This window comes from Aotus nancymaae, unplaced genomic scaffold, assembly GCF_030222135.1.
Source record: "Aotus nancymaae isolate 86718 unplaced genomic scaffold, 86718_ANA_hifiasm-v0.15.2.pri h1tg000010l, whole genome shotgun sequence".
Classification (NCBI taxonomy): domain Eukaryota; kingdom Metazoa; phylum Chordata; class Mammalia; order Primates; family Aotidae; genus Aotus; species Aotus nancymaae.
In genome coordinates, this window is record NW_026988421.1 from 33,183,126 (window position 1) to 33,190,896 (window position 7,771).

The window sequence follows — 7,771 nt, forward strand, 5'->3', positions numbered from 1 at the left end:
TGGCAAACAGGGCTGAGAGGCTGGTGGCGGAGGCCATTCTCACTGGGACTGGAATTATCCTCACTCAAATTAGAGGGGAGACAGTGTGCGGGCGGGACACTCACCTGATCCAATTGGCTTTTTTTTTTTTTTTTTTGAGATGGAGTTTCGCTCTTGTTACCCAGGCTGGAGTGCAATGGCGCGATCTCGGCTCACCGCAACCTCCGCCTCCTGGGTTCAGGCAATTCTCCTGCCTCAGCCTCCTGAGTAGCTGAGATTACAGGCACGTGCCACCATGCCCAACTAATTTTTGTATTTTTAGTAGAGACGGGGTTTCACCATGTTGACCAGGATGGTCTCGATCTCTTGACCTCGTGATCCACCCGCCTCGGCCTCCCAAAGTGCTGGGATTACAGGCGTGAGCCACCACTCCCGGCCCTTTTTTTTTTTTTTTTTTAAGATCACTGGCTATTGTATGGATGATGGATTAGAAAAGGACAAGAGGAAATGAGGAGACCTGCTGGGAAGCTGCTGTTACCATCAGGTGAATCACTTGAACCTGGGAGGCGGAGGTTGCAGTGAGCAGAGATCGCACCACTGCACTTGAGCCTGGTGATAGAGCGAGACTCCGTCTCAAAAAAAAAAAAACAGTGGCTGTAAGTGGTATGCAAACTGAAGCCTGAATTCAGTATTGTTGGTGCAGGGATCTCATCTTCTGCGGAGGGAAGACTACCCCTTGTTCTACTAGAACACCAAGGCTGGGTGCTTTTCATTCAATCATCAACACATTTTTACTGTTGCCTCCTGTGTCAGGCACTGCCCTAGGCACCAAACAAAAACAAGACCTAATTGTAGGTATCGCTCTTGCCCAGGCTGGAGTGCAGGAGCACAGTCTCTGCTCACTATAACCTCTGTTTCCTGGGTTCAACTGATTCTCCTGCCTCACCCTCACCAGGACCTGGGGTTACAGGTGCCTGCCACTACACCCGGCTGTTTTGTATTTTTAGTAGAGATGGGGTTTCACCATGTTGGTCAGGCTGGTCTCAAACTCCTGACTGCAAGTGATCTGCACTCAAGTGATCTGCCCACCTTGGCCTCCCAAAGTGCTGGGATTACAAGTGTGAGCCACTGTGCCCAGCCAGGAAAGTTTCAACTTTAAATTGGGTGACCTGAGAAAGTGGCTAAAGTCTTGAAAGAGGTGAGGAATTGAGCCTTTATATAACTTCTTGGATGGAGGAAGCAGCAAGTGCAAAGGCTGTGAGGCAGGCCTGTGTTTGGGGTGTTCAAGGAAAAGCAGCTGGAGCTGAGTGAGTGAGATAGATGTGGTAGGAGACGGGCTTAGGATGAGGGCAGGGGCCACATGCTGGGGTCTAAGGACTTTGCCTTTTCCTCCTAGTAGAAAAAGAAGCCTCTAACCGGCTGGGCACGGTGGCTCACATCTGTAATCCCAGCACTTTGGGAGGCTGAGGCGGGCAGATCACAAGGTCAGGAGTTCAAAACCAGTGTGGCCAAGATGGTGAAACGCTGTTTCTACTAAAAATGCAAAAAAGTAGCCAGGCTTGGTGGCACATGCCTGTAATCCCGACTACTCAGGAGGCTGAGGCAGGAGGATCGCCTGAGTCTCCGTCTCAAAAAAAAAAAAAAGAGAGAAAGAGAAGCCTCTGGAAGATTGTGAACATGGGATCACATTATCTGACTTGGGTTTTTCCAAAGTCGCAGGGTTGCTGTGTGGAAAATAGTCTGCAGAGGGGCAAGGGCAGAAGCAGGGAGACCAGTTAGAAGATTAGTGCAATCACCAAGGGAGAGATGAGGGAGCCAGGGGCTCGCAGTGTGTGCTGCAGGTGGTTGGATTCTGGATATATCTTGAAGGTAGTGACCACAGGATTTGCTGAAAGTTTGTGGAGTGTGAGAGGAAGGGAGGAGTCAAGGATGACTCCAAGCCCAAGCTACTGGATTCATGGACTGGTCGTTAACTGGGATGGGAAAGACTGCAGATGGAGCACATGGGGCCGAGAAAGTCAGGGGTTCAGTTGCAGACGTGTTGAGGTGGAGATGGCTGTTGGACATCCAGTGGAAATGGAGCTGCCAGAGTGGCTGGATACACAGACCCAAAGCGCTGGGGAGAGCTCCAGGCAGGGCGTGTACATGAAGAAGGCGCACACGTGTGTGTGTGCATATGTGTGTGTTTCAAGCAAATACACTGGGAGATCGACAAGTAGATGAGTGTAGACAGAGAAGAAAACACAAGGGCTAAGCTTGGGATTCTCCAACAGTAAGAGCAGACAAAGGAGGACTAACTGGGGAGGTAGAAAAGACAAACTGGGCCAGGGGCAGTGGCTCACTCCTGTAACCCTAGCACTTTGGGAGGCCAAGACAGGTAGATCACCTGAGGTCAGGAGTTCGAGACCAGCCTGACCAACATGGAGAAACCCTGTTTCTACTAAAAGTACAAATTAGCCAGGCATGGTGGTGCGCACTTGTAATCCCATCTGCTTGGGAGGCTGAGGCAGGAGAATCGTTTGAGCCCAGGAGGTGGAGGTTGCAATGAGCCGAGATCACATCACTTCACTCCAGCTTGGGTGACAGAGCGAGACTCTGTCTCAAAAAAAAAAAAAGTGTACTTGCATGTTTGTCTGTTGGGGTCTACAGATGTGTGGAGTCATCTGCCCTTTCTTTTATCCAAGAAACCAAACTACCTAGAGAGGGACACTCAGAACTGCCCCACTGAAGCAACCCACACTGCCTAGGAGAAACTCACTGGGAGTCTGTGAAAAAGAGGGCCTGTGAGACCAGGAAAACAGTGTGGCAGCTGTCTGGAATAGAAGCCAACAGTAACTCACCTGGGCTGTGGCAGAAGAGTGAAGGCATTGGACTGTGTCTGATCAGAGCCTGCGATTTTTCCATCAGTCCTAAACTGGCATCTTTGGGACGTGCCTCCTCTGTCAGTCCCCTAAGCCTGGCACCTCTGGGGGTAGGGCTCCTCTTCAAACACAAATCAGGTCTCTCTGCCCACCTGCACTCACAGCCGGGCCCTGCATTTGCCAGTGCAGCTCCCTGCTCACTGCACCCTGAACATGCCCTCTTCTTTCCTCTCCCCTAGACATTGTGTGCCAGCCATAATATCATAAACATAGTGTCATGAACTTTTTCATGGTACTTAGATGTGCTGCTCTCTCCCCACCTCTCTTTTCCCTGACAACCTTATCCCTCTGCATTAGTCAAGGTTATGATAGATGCTATAACAAACCTCAGAATTTCAGCATTTAACACAATAGAGTTGTTTTCAAATTCTCAAAACATGGCCAGGTGCAGTGGCTCACGCCTTTAATCCCAGGGCTTTGGGAGGCAGAGGAGGGAGAATTGCACTTTGGGAGGCTGAGGAGGGAGGATGGCTGGAGTCTAGGAGTTCGAGACCAGACTGCTCAACATAGTGAGACCTCATTTCTACAAAAAACAAAAATAAAAAAAATTAGGCAGATGTGGTGGCACGCACCTGAAGTCCTAACTACTTGGGAGGCTGAGGTGGGAGGATTGCTTGAGCCCAGGAAGTCAAGGCCACTGTGAGTCGTGATTGCACCACTGCACTTCAGCCTGGGCAACAGCATGAGATCCTGTCTCTAAAAAAATAAAGTAAATGGGCTGGGTGCAGTGGTTCATGTCTGTAATCCCAGCACTTTGGGCGGCTGAGGCAGGTGGATTGTTTGAGCCTGGAAGTTCAAGACCAGCCTGGGCAACATGGCAAAACCCCCTCTCTATACAAAATCTAAAAATTAGCAGGGTGTGGTGGTGTGCACCTGTAGTCCCAGCTTCTCAGGAGGCTGAGGTGGGAGGATCACTTGAGATTGGGAGGCAGAGGTTGCAGTGAGCCAAGATCATGCCACTGTACTCCAGATGGGGACAGAGTGAGACCCTGTCTTAAAAAAAAATTATAATAAAATTCCCGGCCGGGCGCGGTGGCTCAAGCCTGTAATCCCAGCACTTTGGGAGGCCAAGGCGGGTGGATCACGAGGTCAAGAGATAGAGACCATCCTGGTTAACATGGTGAAACCCCGTCTCTACTAAAAATACAAAAAATTAGCTGGGCATAGTGGCGCGTGCCTATAATCCCAGCTACTCAGGAGGCTGAGGCAGGAGAATTGCCTGAACCCAGGAGGTGGAGGTTGCGGTGAGCCGAGATGGCGCCATTGCACTCCAGCCTGGGTAACAAGAGTGAAACTCCGTCTCAAAAAATAAAAAAAATAAAAAATAAATAAAAAGTAAAATAAAATAAAATTCTCAAAACGATCTATACAGCTATTCCAGTTTGTGTGGTGCTAGTGGTGTTGCGGAGTTGCTATCTATCTCCCACACTAATATGAAGGAGATTTGTTCTTGACAGGGTCTCGCTGTCACCCAGGCTGAAGTACAGTGATAAGATCCTGGCTTAGTAGATCTTCAACCTCTAGGGCTCAAGCAGTCCTCCTGCCTCAGCCTCCCAACTAGCTGGGACCACAAGCGCACCCCACCATGCCTGGCTAATTTTTTGTGTGTGTGGACACAGGTTTTTGCCATGTTATCCAGTCTGGTCAACTCTTGGGCTCAAGAGATCCCCCTAACTCAGCCTCCCAAACTCTGGGATTACAGGCATGAGCCACCATGCTCGGCCAGATGTGATTGTTTTACACCATCAAATAGATCGCAGCTCCAACTACAAAGAAAGAAAGAAGTGAAAAAATGTGGGGATCGCTCCAGCGTTGAGACCACTCGGTGTCCCCGCCATAATGGAGCTTGAGCCCGGACATGTTTCTCACCCTCTGGAAGCAGTCGAGACCAGTGAAAGACAGATTTAATAGAAGTTTGAGTTTGCATAAGCCTATTTCTGGTCCACTGACCTAAAAGGCTGGGTGAAGGCTGTGTGGTTTTACTAGGCATTGTTTCTTGAAGTACCTGCTCTGGGCTAGTTTTATGACTTTGTTTACCCTCTATTGATGGGTCCCATGCTTGTTCCTGTGACTGCTATTTGCAAAGTTAATGGGTCTATCGCCTCTCTGATGACTTGCATAGATCATTAACATTTTAACTATAGGTTTCCTCACCCTGATAATGAGACCCACCTCCATGACTTGATTGTACCCATTGTGTGACTTGATTGTACCCATTGTGTGTTTTCCGCTGCCTAAGCTTGTAGCCGGATGGCTCTCTCTTCCCTTTATTAAGGTAATGGCATCTGTTCTGATAATTGAGATGGGACTAAGAATGCTTATGTAAATGAGGTGGGGCAAAGAATGTTCCTGTAAAATGAGGTAGGAAAAGATATATATACTAACTCAGTGTACAATAAAGTGGCTGGTTTTAGGGCCAGCCCTCCAGACTCCAGCTGTCCTGTCTTTTCTTCCGCGCACTCTCTCTTCCAGGTATTGGGACCCTCTTGCAGGCCAAGAGACCCCGGCAGACGTGCCGCTCTCACCGGCCCCCGACAAAAAAAAAAAAAGAAGTGGATCAAATACTGCATAAAGTATATAATTATTTTTATTAAGGCAAAATTCACATAACATAAAATTTGCAATTTTATTCTTTTATTTATGTATTTATTTTTTTCAGAGTTGGTTGGGGGGTGGTTTCTCTTTGTTGCTCAGGGTGGTCTTGAACTCCTGGAGTCAAGCCATCCTTCTGCCTCAGCCTCCCAAGTAGCTGGGACTACAAGCTTGCCACCCCAGTGACCTGCTTAAAATTAGCGATTTCAAGGCTGGGTGTGGTGGCATGCACCTGTAGTCCCAGCTAAGTGAGAGGCTGAGGCAGGAGAGTCACTTGAACCCAGGAGGGGGAGGTTTCAGTGAACAGAGATCATGCCACTGCACTCCAGCCTGGGCAGCAAAGCAAGACTCCATCTCAAAAAAGAAAAATTAGAGACTGCAAAGAGTGGCCGTTTCAGTTGCATTTAGTACACCTGCAATGTTGTGCAACCATCACTTCTAACAAGTTCCAAAATTTTCCCATTACCCCAAAGGAATACCCCTTGCCTGTTAGCAGTCACCCCCACCCCAGTCATCCCCCAGCTCTAATCAACTATCAATCTGCTTCTACCTCTATCAGTTTACCTATTCTGGATATTTCATGTAATTGGTACCATGCAATATATGGCCTTTTTATTTTGTTATGCCAGCCAAGAAAAGAGATTTTTTTTGTAAAATCAAGAAACGTATATAAAGTAAAAAAAAAAAAAAGAAAAGAAAAAGAAAAAGAAAAAAAAAGCAATACATGACCTTTTTTTTTTTTTGAGACAGAGTTTCACTTTTGTTGCCTAGGCTGGAGTGCAGTGATGTGATCTCAGCTCACTGAAACCTCCGCCTCCCGGGTTCAAGCGATTCTCCAACCTCAGCCTCCTGACTAGTTGGGATTACAGGCGCCCGCCACCACGCCCAGCTAATTTTTTGTATTTTTAGTCGAGACAGGGTTTCATTATGTTGGCCAGGCTGATCTCAGACTCCTGACCTCATGATCCTTCCACCTCAGCCTCCCAAAGTGCTGGGATTACAGGCGTGAGCCACCGCGTCTGGCCTAAGTTTGCCCTTTTTAAAACTTGAGTGAGCATCCCTAAAAGTATTTCTCCACCCTAGAGCCTATGCCAACACCACCCTCAGGGTCCACATGATGAGTCTTCCCATACGTACTATTCTCATGTAATATAACCATTTCATAAAGAAGGGACCATCCTCCATCTTACAGATTAGGAATCAGAGGCACAGCAGGATAAAGTGACCCCATCTAGGTGGTATTACCAAGCCTAGTGTTCATCCCACTGTGCCACGGCTAGTGTCTCTGAGGGCAGGTAACTTGAAATAAGGTCTGTGTGGAAAGCAAACTCCTTGCAGAGAATTTCAATGCAATCTAAGTGAATGCAGAAAACCCTTGAATTCTGTTCTTCCCTGGGCGTTTCTGAATGCTCTCCGAGAGTGTCTCTTTCCAGGCAGGCAGCCAGTGTGCTGGGCACACAAGTTCTCATCACTTCCCTTTTTGATACCCTCTCATTACTTTTAATTGCATCTGAGCCTTTCTAGCATCTTGTATTTTGCTTCCTAATCCAGGGTGTTTCTCTGCCTCCCACTGGTCCAGCACAGCACTTCCCTCTCTCAGAGCTCTCCAGAGAGGTGCCCCCAGAAACTGGAGCTGGTCTTCTGTAATGAATTCATCTCTATAATGAATAGTATCATATCTAAGTCCCAGCATATTTACATAGCAAGCTTTACACAAAAGCAACATTACAAAGGGAAGGTTTTTTTTTTTTTTTTTTTTTTTTTTTTTTTTTTTTTTTAAAGAATGCCATTTCAAAGCTCCATTTCCTATAGTACTAAGAACACTAGTGGAATTACCCTGACAGAAAGACAAAAACAACTTCCAGGGATGCGGGGTGAGAGACAATAGCTAAACCAGACCCATTAATGTTTAAAGTCAATGGAGCATAAAACTGCTTTTCTCTACTTACAGCCAGGCATCATCTTACAGAAAGGAGGAAAAAATTACCATTTTAACTCTACTGAAATCCATAAGCCCTCCCCTAATTTTCATTCCTCTTGAAATTCTCCAGTAAGTACCATCGGAATGAAAATGAGAATCAGTCTCTCCAGGGGAACGGCTTTCAGTCCTTATCAGTAAAGTGTGTGAAGAGCCCTCCGGAGATGGAGGTGGGAGGCTGCCCACTGGGAAAGGCTCCATCACTCAAACCTGCAGAACTAGTTGTGGGGACTTGCCTTGGGTCTTGGGAGCCTCTGGGCTGACTTCAGTAAGACCCTACGCAATCCCAGGTCACGGTAAA